Source organism: Lutjanus erythropterus, chromosome 17, assembly GCF_056507025.1.
Source record: "Lutjanus erythropterus isolate fLutEry1 chromosome 17, fLutEry1.hap2, whole genome shotgun sequence".
Classification (NCBI taxonomy): Eukaryota; Metazoa; Chordata; class Actinopteri; order Lutjaniformes; family Lutjanidae; genus Lutjanus; species Lutjanus erythropterus.
The window spans coordinates 27,386,432-27,399,757 of NC_139333.1; the positions used below are offsets into that span (position 1 = coordinate 27,386,432).

Consider the following 13,326-nt stretch of genomic DNA (forward strand, 5'->3'; position numbering starts at 1 on the left):
CAAGATTCCTGTTACATTCATCATGCATTGTTCACAATTACATGAGTAGCTTGAGACTTTGTTTGTCAGCAAACACCTAATTTATAGAAGCAGATATATAAACACATATCTGATCAATTCTAAAAAAGGCGTATAAAAAGCTAACTCATCATCAGAAGTTAGCCAAATGGGATCTGAGTTTGTATTTTAGCCAATGAGTTCCACTTCTTATCCTCTCCACATGGAGTTTTTACTTGCACGCATCCAAAGCCCACTCAAACATGATTGGTCAGTACCACTGAAAATACAAACAATTCTGTACTCATGTAGATATCTGTTTATAGAGATTATCAAATCATCATGAACAAAGACAAACATACATTTTCTTGATTAAACATGTATCAGTGTTCTCTTGTCTAACAACATATTTTTTTTATCTTTTCACTTTGGTAAATAACACCTTTGTATTCCTTCCCAGACTTGTGAACCGCAGCACCTCAGTTTCAGACCTGCACTATGCTTTTCAATCTTGATAATGAGTTTTTGTGAGCTGGCCTCTGCAACCGCTCCATCTCATTGTTTACTCGTAGCACCTGTGGTTGCTTTGTTAACAGGAAATAGGAAGTTGCCTATTTACATCTTGCACTGCCATGACTTTATTGTTGACGCATCTGATGTTGCTGCCTCTTCAGATGTCAGTATCAGATGACAACACACCTTTAAATGACGGTGTGTTTGTTGCTCAGATATTTTGTTTAAGTCTGTCTTATAGAACACAAAGTCCTGTTCAGTGAGGTAAAAAGAGCCGGAGTTCATTAAACATATGCACTGTATGACCCTGCTACAGTTCAGTCAGGTGGTTTAGACCCGGCTCATATCGGGTTCTATGTTATCTGACATTGCACCAGGATCGGATTAGATACACTGTATAAGATGGCTATCTAGTCAGTGCAAATATAGCACAAGCATGTGATCACATGCCACACCAATGCTTCTGAAATCTAACTTGACACAGGACACCCATCAGCCTGTGCACAGGACGGACAAAGTTTCATACATGCTGTACAGAACATACATGAGTCAATTTTAAATTCCGTAAGGCTAAGACATGTCAAGGTGTTGTCTTTAAAAGTAACATGAAAGTTTCATTATTTAAAGGTTTAAAGAATTAGTCCAGCAAGTTAGAATTGGACATTATCAACAATATCTTGGTCAGGTAATACCTACTGCAGGACTGAGCTCATTAGCATCATCACCGCAAATTTTATTTTGAAGCATCAGTCTCATGTCATTCTGTTGTGCAGTGCATTTGAAATCAGTGCATGGATCTATTTGTGCATCTGTGGATCAGCGCTGTCACACACAACTCAAGAAACAAAGCCTCTGATTGGCTGATAGGTTGGGAATACAGCCTCTAATTTGATTGACAGCCTCAACCCAAAGCATCAGGGGTTCGCTAGTTGACAGTTAAAAACATGTCTGACCAAGTGCGATATCTGAATTGCGGGGCCAGAACCAAATCTCCATTTTTTGAAAAATGTGTGAGAAAACAGCATTCTAATGAATTTCTCCAGTTTGGTACAGACCCCAACAAATGTCACATAATCATGATTTTAAAAGGACTTTTTCAGTAAAAATGATTATACTGCAAAAATGACCATTCCCATTAAATATATAGCATATTGCAATCACAGTTTCAGTCAGAATAATTGCAATATGACTTTTTAACCATATCAGGTAGCCCTGCTAACAACTGTTTTCAAGAGGAAAATATAATCACAGATGACAGTCAGTGTTGGATTTATTTTACCACGTATCTGAAGAAGATCACCCTCATGACGTGACAGTGATATCATCAGGATTATTACTTATTTTAATATTTTATCCCTGTTATCCCTTCATAGCCACAGAAGACAACTGTTTTCACAGACTGAATAATACTCTCTTTCATGGCTAAACTGACCTTTATGTGTCAAATCAGTGGTGCGAGACAGGTCACAATTCAAATATAAACATTAATTAGACATTCAGCCAGTCGTCAGCTGTTGACAGGCAGAATAGCTCTTACATTTTTGTAGGACAGCCACTCCCTGACAATTCAATGTAAATACCAACCAGAGGATTCTTATTGGTTTTCAACAACCCAGTGCTGGTTAACCACCTGTCAGATTCCTGCCTTGGAAACCAGCACAGCATGGAGACTGAGGAATTCATTCTCACACACAGACACTCTTTCCCCCTCCCCTCTTTTTCAGAACAAATTTTGTCATTAGTCAGTTTTAGCTCCACCAGGAGGGCATCATATGACTGCTCCTCTATTCAGGCTCTGTATTGTTTGCCCAGCTCCCCTTGCAGTGAGCCACCTCTCTCCCTGTGCCCTGTCTTTTTTGCCCATGCAGGTCTGCAGGGGAAGAGCCCTCCAGCTAATTAGAGACTTGCCAGTGGAATTTCACTACCACAAAGGGAGCTATTCATGTCGGCAGGATGGTGAAAAGGCCGCACTGGCAGCAGTGATAGCGTTGCTTGGAGGGGTTAGCAAAATGAAGAGACTTGACTTTGATAGTTTCCAAAGACACCCAAGCTCTCAGCTCAGTGCAGTGCTGCTCAGCCTTCAGTGCCCCCCCCATGCTTTCTGTTTTGCCATCTATCATCTTCTGTTGCTCTGCAGCGTGGGTAGATCTGAGCTGGCCCCTGTCACAAACCGTCAGCTCAGGGGCTAAATAGTTGACCTTCCATCTTAACATGTTGTCTTCAGTGAGTTGATCTGGTGTCTGTGGCATATCTGACCCATATTCCTTCAATACACCGACAGACACAGACACGATCCATTTCATTTCACACTGTCTGACTGCATCTGCAAGCCCACAGATCCCTTGTGTAAACTCGGTGTATGACCTTCGGCCTCATCTATTAGCAAGATTAGTCATGTTTAGAGGCTCTTGCACTTCCATCCATCAGACTATCCATATGTCCGCCCATCCATCTCACCATCCTCTCCTCCCCACAGTGTGTCTATAGGAAAATAGACTCTTTATGTTCAGACAGATGGGAATTCCCCTCATGTGCCATGTAAAATGCAAGCCCACCCTTGTTGTCTTCATCACATTTTCCATGCATACCATCTAGTGTATACTAGGAATGTGCTTGATGGATATAATTCTCCTTCTCAGTATATGTAATTTGAAATCATGGTATCAATATATGTTGGTATGTAGTACATTTTTGGAATTATCATGCAAGACATTTGATTGCAAATTTCATTCTTGACCTTAGAGGCAGCAATTTGACCACATATCACAGTCCTCCTCAGCAGATGCAGGTTAACAGCTCTGCAAAAAAAGTGTTCTGTTTGATCAGCCACCAATCGATACTGGCCTATATTCAATTAGATGCTAAAATCATAACACTATCCTATTCATTTATGCATTTAAAAGTCTATTCAAAAATGCATGAAATTGTCCACAGCAAACTAAAGCATTTCTATGAATCTTTAGTTGTTTTATGTATTTAAAGCTATCACAAGAAACTTTCATATTTTGTTTATTTTGGAAGCCCAAAAGTGGACAAAAGCAGTCTTGTTCCCACTGTAATAACCACAAAATATAATGACAAAAATAAAATTATCTAAATAAAAATCTCCTCCTGCTTCTTTTTAACTGGCTTATGTATTAGTCAGTGTCACTTTTCTTGGGAAAGTGTAAACATAGGCTTCTTTTGTCTGATTTCAAGGAGAATCTGACCTGGTGGCAAGGCAGTAAGAATAATTAAATGGAAAAAAACCTTTTATCATTGATGGTTTCATAACTTTTGTAGGTCAGATAAAAACATCAGTAATAACTTGAGGCTGTTTCATAACCAGTTAAATATTCCTTGTAGAAGCTTTAATACACAATGTTGTTAAGAACAGTCAAATAAATAAATTTTGCTGCATGGTAAACAAAAGGTTTCAAATAGATCCTGTGTTCGGTGATTAGTATCAGCCAGTACTGCTTCCAGTTATTGGTGATTAGCCCCAAAAATCCTGACTGGGACACCTTTACTGTTTCTGGATCAAATAAGCAGACAAGATTAGCTGTTTTTGGAAAATCTAGTGAATAAAATACCTCAAAAATCAAGCTCCATTTACTTTTTCCAACAATTTCAACCACATTCTGTTGTAGTCCTCAGCAGATGGGATATGCTCTGAAAAAGAACATTTTTGTTGTTTGTCAAGTGGAGAAAAAAATTTTGTGTGTATTATGTTTAAAATAATGAAACAGGAGAAAGTTTTTTACATATAGCAACAAATCATGACAGAAGTTTCAGGGTACTTTTCATATAGAGCATGACTAAACCATATTCTTCACAGTATTAATTTCAGAGGCCCAAAGATTTCCACCATGAGCGAGCACTTGGCAACAGTAGCATGGACAAGCTATTTTAAATTTATGCAAAATCTTATTAAAATCCAGATTTCAATAAAGCAAATAAGGCTTGGTCATTTGCAACAGTGCGATTACAACTGGAGATGTTAAAGGTTTAGCTACCACGGTATAAACAGTTAAACATTTATGATGGCTGATGCATTTATATAATTTTTACAAGTCACCCAACCCATGTCAACACTTCACGGACATGTAAGTGAAAATGTAATATACATAATCAACCTATATTCTATGACACAATTTTTTACAACATCAGACACTTCCTAATTTCACAACACACATCCTCATATAGAAGCCAGACACACACACACACACACACACACACACACACACACACACACACACACACACACACACACACACACACACACACACACATTATTTCCCGCACGTCCTGTCCAATGGGAGCGTAAATACATTAACAGCTTTCCCTTCCTGGGTCAAAGCACTTTCCAGATTAGACATTTTTCTTACCTTCTTTGTTCTCACTTGCACAGATTTTTCACATTTTTGTATTTTTTTTTCTTTCATTCAGTCCCTCTTTTCCTCTCACCATCTTGTTTTTTGTTTTCTTTTCTGCCTCTTTGTTGTTGTGTGGCAAGTAGCTGTCTGCTGTGGCCAGCCTGCCTACTGATGCTTGTGGGCATGTTGTTCATGTGGAAATTTTTATTGAGACACAAACCATGATGAGTTGTAAAAAGGATAAATAGCCTATAAATGCTTCAACACATTTTATCATTTCCATGTCGATTTCCAATATGAAGTCGGGATTTGTGTAAGAAACCTCATCAGACAATAGACTTGCTGTAAGGTAAAGCTAGTATATCAGCTTTTTGAATTGATAGGAACTGACAGAAGGAAACTAAAGTCAAAAGGGGTACTGAAGCAGAAAATACAGAGACATGTCTGCCCACAGTTGATTATCATTGCACTAAATCAGTGCTCTTTAGAATAAAGCAAATTTTCTCCCTTTGCAAAGTCACTGAAGTCTCACAACCGTCACTCCGCTCTGTCAGTTCTTGTTTTCAAGCTTCAGACTTCTCAAAATAATGACTGTTTGTTTTGTCTCTTGTTGACACTGCTGACTGAACAGTTAGGTGATGGTGCATTAAATTTTTCTAGGTGTTTTAATTACAAAAGGTACGGTGCTTGTACACTGCTTTGTTTACACAACAAAAAATATTGCCAGTTGAATTATTCTAATTTTAAAAAAGTTAAAATCAGCTGAATTGTTGCGAATGATGTGGGCAAAAAGACAACACTAATGTTTAAACGAATTGTTTGACATTTGGGAAATATGCCTCTCTGCTTTCTCATGAACTTACAGCGAGTGTATACGAAAAATGAAATATAGGCTATAGTTTTAGCAGGCTACTCCTCTTAAAATGACAAATTGTCATGGTTTAAACAAAACATGATACTTTTTGATTAGAGTTGTTAGCAGTTAGTTGTTTTCACCATGAACAGAGCCACAGCTAGCTTACAACAAAAGTGCAGCATTTTGATCATACCTGAGGTGATGGGTTGGTAAACATCAAAGTCTGACCCTTTAGCATGCGTGCTAACGTCTGTCAGAGTCTCTAGTTCCAATGCCGACATTAAAACCGGTAATGCTAGCTGTAGGAGGATGTTTCTGCACTCATTACAGCGTGACTGTGACGCAGGCCCATAGATAAATGTTTGGCTTTCATGTCTGTCTGTGAGGTAAACAGGCCGAGGCTTCTGAGGCCAGAGTTAAATTTTCACAGAAGGAGGGGGTGGAGAGAGAAGCGAGGGAAGAAATATATGAAAAGGAAGACGAATATAGACCAGGAAAAGGAAAAAACAGAGAGAAAGAGGCCGACAAATATGAGCAGTTAAGGAAAGAGGGAGAAAAACATGTCTACAAAAAAAAGAAACATAAAGAAAGATGAAGGGAAATAACAGAAGAAAGACAGACAGAGAAAGAAAAGTAAGCATGAGGAAAGAGGGCAGAGGGAAAAGCGGGATTTCATAGGGAGGAGGAGGGATGGGTTGTCCTTGCTGGCCTTTGTACTGTATGGCCTTGTTTGTTTTCTATATGCTATATCCCTCCCTTCCTCCTCCCTCTACCCTCCGCCCTCTTTCTCAGCTGCTCACCCAACCTAACAATCCTCTTTTTATTTCTTCCAGGGCGGAGACAAGGCGGACCACACAACGCAGGAGGCCTGGGGAAATCATTAACCGCACACAAACACACACAATATGACTGGTAGGTTACGTTCTGCCCATTGCCCCATGTGATCGGTACATGTATGTTTATTATGTGTGTTTACACATCAGACTCAGCAAGCGGCTGTTGTGGAGTCGATGCTGTTTGTATAATGATTCATTATCTTCATCTCTTCTGCTGTGTTCACTCTCTAATTGTGCATGCTGATTTGGCATGTGTGCAGTTGGCTCATATACGCTCTCTGAAGTCTGACACTCACAGTTCTGTAGCTTATAACCAGGAAGCTTCAGTGACCAGAAACAGGGTGTGATGTCCGCTGGATATGGGGCAACATGTTCCCCTCATTTTCCAAAATCTGATTTTGAAACTTTAAAAGTTGCAGCTCAACTGAGTCCCTCATTAGGGTCATAAGTCATTATGGTGGACTACAGTGCTTTTCAACATTTTATTTGCCCTGTTTTTTGTCTGTCAGGCTCAACACAGCTTTATTGGAAAGTTGACAGTAGAGAGAAAACAAGAAATCAGGGGAAATGATGTTCCTGGCTGGATTAAAGTAAATTTAGTAAATTTATAACCTGACACGACAGATGGTTTGTTACACAGAACCATCCAGGAAGTTGTCCTTAGAAACTGTTTGGAAAAGGGCGGGCACTTTCAAAAGAAAAACAGTTGGCAAGTGATTGGATGAACCATCTGTCTATCATGTCTAACACAGGCTTCCTTCAACCAGTCACATCAAACTCTTGCAGAACCTGGTCAGGAGAAGAGTGAAAACATATTTTTCCTTCAATAAAAGCCTTCAGTGTCGTTCTTTGCTCTTCTTTCAATGAAGAAATACTCTCCAGTTCTGATATAACTGATGCTATCACAGTATCTACGCTGGCATCTTCAGGAACCACCATTGTTTGGTCGAGAAGAGTCGTTTCCATGGACACGTCTCGCTGTTGTCACACCTAAAACCACGCCTGTAGATGCTATTAGTCACTCCTAGGACACTGATTGGCCACACCATTTTTGATGCAACACAAACTGATTCTCACGTGATCTTGCAAATAAGTACATTTAGGCCAAACTTTTGAACACTTTGCCCTGCCATGTGTTTATTTAAATACCAATTGCAGTATCATTTGTCCAGGAGCTCATAAATATTTAATTTGCTTCCAGTTTAGCACGCGTTCATGATACCCATCCCTACACAGCGTTTTAAGCAGGCTATAATCTATATTTTTATAATAATGAATCAAATTACAGTGTGACAATAAGTGAGAATATGACAGATGTTGGTCATTCTGATGAAGCTACTGAGAATAATCAGTTGAATCTGTGGTTCTCCTCAGCTTTACTGAGCTTTCATAGCCATTTTCGGCTCATTGTTTAGCTGTCCAACTGCAATTTGTGGTTCACACTCACCACCCTTGTAGCATTATTTTTGGCTGGAACAGGCAGCTGTTTTTGGCAACAGAGCTCTGAAAAGCCACCAGCTCAGCACCAAACAGCAGACAGACACACTTAAAATCTAGCTAGTGGAACGTTTAGCAGCTAAAGAGTCAGATATTCCCCTCAGGAGTTGGTGGAGACCAAAAACAGAGCAGAAAGACACTGAATATTGGACTCAGATTCGCCAGATGGTCAGAAACACAACTCCCGATGAAACTTAATTTTGCTCTGTTACTGCTGGATGCGTAAATAAAGAACTGTTTGCTACAGTAGCAAGTTCTCCATATTAGCTTAGATAGTGACATGTCAGTGTTGTGTTCACAAGTTGTTTCTGCTGTGTTTTCTTCCCTTGTCTTAAGTGTTACTGAGACAAGCATTATTTTTAATGATTACTGTTCTTAAACTTTTTCTATGTTTTTTCTATGTATTTTCTGGACTAAATTTATATTATGAACTGTATTTCTTGGGTAGAGATGTAAATGCAGCCTTATCTCAGTTTCAGTTTTCTATCAATCAAACTAAATATAGTTATAACATCACTGATGCACACATATAGACTTCATTTTTAATGTTTCTGTTTGATTTATGAATAATAACATGCATGCAGAGCATACGAGTGTTTTTTTTCAATGTAGACACTGTATTTGAAGTGACTGGAATGCCTTACAGAATTTCTAAAGTTTTAGCAGACATTCATTTGTTTCAGTTTTCCTATTTTTGGTCATGTAGTTTTTCTGCCATTCATCTAGTTTGGGTGATGTATATTTGATACTGTTGCCTCACACCCACATCCATTTGTCATAATGTTTTGTAAGGTTTTAATGGTTATTAATGATCAAACTGACGATAAGTAAGAGATTTTTCTCTGTGGAAATCGGCAAGACAGGAAATTGAAATAACCATGTGGGTTGATGGAGCACCATATGTCGATCTTGACTCAAAGAATTAGACTTTTATTTAAATTCTGTTTCTGTGACTCTGCTCAGAGCATCTTCATCTGTCATCCTTTCCTGTCCTCTCCTCTCTTCCTCTCTCCTCTCTTCTCTTCTCTGTGCACAGCTGGTGGAGAATGGGGAAGCGCATAATTGTGGTTTAATCCCGCTCTAAGTCCCCGCAGCATTAGGGAAGCAGCAGAGGGAGATAATGCACAGCAGCTCGGACAGAGTGAGACAGAATAACCCCCAGAGTTGTTTGGACAGATGCTTGGTGAGAAAGGTTTTAATGGTACAGAGCTCATACTGGACCAAAGGGGACTAGTGTCAGTCACATGTTGAAGTGCTACTTGTGGGAAATGAATGCAGATGATACTAAAGAGAGCCTATGTAATTGCTGTTGTGGCTGCAAGTGATAATTCCAGGATAATACAGATTGAAGGTTTAAGTCAGTCTACATATCAATAGTCCTGTTCCTTTAGAGTAAAGTGAGCTGTCTTTTTTTTTTTTTTGCTTGGTTGTGTCTCACTGTCTCGCAGTGGCAGAAGAGGTTGTAAAGAAGTTAGTGTTCCTGTTGTAAACATTTGCCTCTGTCATACTTGGTCATGATGCTGTTGTAAAAAATTGACATCCAGGATTTTGACCCCTGACCTCTATGTAGTAAGAAAGCTTAGTGACCTTGTTTGGCCTGAGTTAAGGTTGCTTTGAGTGAAGGTTTTACTTTATTTAACAGTTATGATGCTTGTCTGTGCTACATAAGTCTCACCTTTTATTGATTTTATTGGATTATTGATTTGATGCCTTAAGAATTTTATTAAATGTATTTAATGTCTGTATTTTCAAGGCAAATATATAAAAATAAAAATTAAATAAATAAAAAACCTAATTTTACACCTGCCAGGGAGCTCGTCATGTCCCCATAAATGTTCCCCAAAAGTTTTCATATTGGTGCATATTGATATATCTTAAATTGATATATATTGATACTGATATATCTGTGATCGTCCTGTGTCAGGCCAAAGGATTAGTTTGGATTAGATTGGATCTTGGAGTATTGTAATGGATAAATATTGGGCGTAATATAAACTGTGAAAACCAGATTTAGTGATTTTAATAATTAACCATTAATCAATTAATGTCTGTTGATACTCTATTGTGACACCAAGCTTATTAACACATTCACTATAAAACCCAACCATAATAAATCTGTTCACCAGTTGAAATGACAAATGTTGCCGGCAGCTGTGGCTAATTAACATTAATTCTGTGAGTAACTTGACGACAGCCTGAAATAAAACCCGGCTGTTGTCATGTTTGTGTGCTCTGTACAAAGATCACCAACCTCTTTCACGGCAGCCATTTTGACGTGAAACAGTCGGTAAACACGGGTGTTACCGATGATACTAATTAAGGTTCAGTTCCATTCAGGTTCAAATGGTGTTTAGCCTGCTATCTCATACCAATATGTGACCAGTATGTGTGTAGGTGTGAAAAAAAATATTTTGCAGGAAGTGTCTTTAGTTTCAATCTTAGTCAGTTTATTAACACATATTTACAGCAGGAGCATCAAACTCAGTTTCATCCTGGGCCATGTCAGCATTATGGTTGTAAATGTCAGACTATAGAAATGTAGCTACTTGTTTCAGTGATAATTTAATAAATATTAGGTATCCTGAAAGCAGAACATAATGCAGACATTCAAGTGTTTTCGAGGGAAGACGCTCCACTCTGTAACATAACTGTACAGACTGAATGTGAATTTTGGACCATGAGTGTCACAGCAGCTTCCACATCAGATTCAGCTTGGATCAGCTGATTGGGGCATCTATAGCTGTTACAAACACTGTGTCAAAAATATATATATACTGCACAGATGGTACATGTTTACTTGCTCATTTAACCCATATAATATTCAGCAGCTGCAACAGAAAATGCAACTCTATACTTTGTGTCAGTAAAGAGAGCGTCTTCAGTGTCGGCCATTAAAGTGAGCGGCCTCGGTGATTCATGATGCTTGTAAAAGCTGTGAAACGTGCTCCCTTGTCACTGGCTCCAGCGCTGACCTTTTCAGATCCTCTTTGAAGCCGAGCTGTTCTGTCAGAGTGGCCCCCACTGGACGGATGCTCTTTGGTTTAGACGATGGCCAGAATATATGTGATTTCTCCACTGAAGACGAAGAGATTTCGTCACTGGGGGAAAGAAAACAGTAGGAGACGGTAGAGTTGGGCGAAGGGGGATATTTTAGAAGGTGCGTTCGGCTCCAGGAAGCCTTTCAGAGCCGAGATGGGGGCGGTGCAGACATTAGACTCACACTTTTGGGTTCAGGGGTTGACGTGCACGACTGTGTGTGTGTTCGTGTGTGTGTGTACTTTTGTGTGTCTTTAACTAGGAGCCAGGCGGGGTGTTAGGCAGGGGCACAGGCAGGCGAGGAGGTGGGATCAGTCTCCCATCACTGGGCTAGAGGCGAGCATTCTTAACACCTCATAAATCTCACCTGGTGCTACAGGACTGCTGCTGACATAGCTGCTGCACTGCACACACACACACGCATGCACACACCTCACACACACGTACAAACTGTGTAGCATGCACATTTTTTAGTGGGTGCATGTTGTATGCAGCCGTGTGTGTGTATGTATATATAGCATGTTTTATTGCACACACACAGTAAAGTCCGAGCCTGGGAGTCGGTCATGTCAACAGCAGCAGCGAAATTGGAAAAACAGAGTGATGTATAATCTGTGTGTATAATCTATTGCATTTCATCCGTCCACTCTTTTGACATAAGAACAAAGTAAAGATAATCTTGGCAGGGTTGTACATGCACTGAATCCAACCCATTGAATTAATTCTGCGGCACAGTTACCCCAAGTAAGACTAATCCATCTTCTGTCCTGGTCCTCATCACAATCCAGTGACTGTAACGTTAGCGCTCACTGATTCACTTCTTTTGGTTACGTTAGGTGTCAGTCACTGTCCAGACACAGTCTTAAGACTTAACATAATTGACACTAAATTTTAGCCCTTTTGTCAGGCTCTTTCTGAGCATTTCTCCACTGGATTTTTAATATTATGTTTGTTGAGACAGTCTGTCAGCTCACATTGGTGTGACTCTGAGCGAGCTGTAGTTTACTAGTGCCATATTGTTTTAGTTAGGTCTGTACCATTTTTTCTTTTTTTTTTTTACATTCAGTGCTTCTGTTTAGGGCTGTGACTAATGATTGTGTTTATCAATGAAGTGTTTGGTCCATAAAATGTCAGAAAATAGTAAAAAAATGTTGATGACTGTTTCCCAAATCCCAAGGTAATGTCTTTAAATGCCTTGCTTTGTCCACAGCGCAAAAATATTCAGTTTTACCATCAGAAAAGAGTACAGAAAACAGAAAATATTCACAGCTAAGAACCTGGAATCAGAGAATCTGAAACTGAAACCAATTAATCTTTTATCAAAATAGTTGCTGATTATTTTAATAGCTGACTAATAAATGTGTTAAGCATTTTAGCTCTGCGGCTCATTGTCTTATCGATCCCACCTCCTCATCATCATCTTGGACTTTGGGAAACACTGATTGACTTTTTTTTACCATTTTCTAACATTTTATGGACCAAACAACTAATCGATTAATAGCGAAAATAATCAACAGATTAATCAACAGTAAAAACAATTATTAGTTGCAGTGCTATCTGAACAGTTTATTGTCAGTTCATTGTCAGTTATGTTTATAATCACCAAACATTAATCACATTAAATAAAATAATTACCATATACATCTGTATGTAGACTGATGTTTTTTACTGTCACCTGTTTTGTTTTGTTTTGTTTTGTTTTGTTTTGTTTTGTTTTTTTGGTTGTTGTAGCTGTCTGTAAATATAGCCCAGAGGCTCTGCACAGCACTGCAACAGCACATTTTACGCTTGAGTAAAAAAATAATCTTCCTTTTTTGCTCGTGGGAAATTACACTTAATCCCTATTGTGTTTTTCTTATTTTCTCATCAGTGAAAAAGCTGGATGCACTATTGCCAACAATGGAGCAAATTACAGAAATAACTCCCTCAAATGTATAGCGAATCAGTGGTCGAAGACAACAATTACTGGCGTGTGACATTAGGACACTTAGTTTATTATCTCTGCTGTTATTGTGGGAAGGAATGCAGTAAAGCCAGAGTCCATTATACAGTATATCACCTGAACTTTTCTATCTACTGTTGGCAGCTCCACAGGTGCTGTAATGCACGTGTGCACATACTGTACATGCTGTACTCTCCCTTGACCTCATGTGTTCTTTCTGTCTTAATGTAGGTGTGTAATGATTACAGTGTCTTTACCTAAAAAGCCCTGGTGTCCTTAAAAGACAGCGAGATA

At 39.1% G+C, this 13,326-nt stretch overlaps 1 long non-coding RNA gene across 1 annotated transcript in view; it reads left to right on the forward strand.

Annotated features, from left to right (window-relative positions):
* LOC146312375 (uncharacterized) overlaps positions 1-6,691 on the forward strand; it is a 91,024-nt gene extending 84,333 nt beyond the window's left edge. Inside the window, exon 3 of the long non-coding RNA XR_014772241.1 lies at positions 6,555-6,691. This is a non-coding gene — a long non-coding RNA (uncharacterized LOC146312375). The remainder of the gene's footprint in view (positions 1-6,554) is intronic.
* The last annotated feature ends 6,635 nt before the right edge of the window (positions 6,692-13,326 follow it).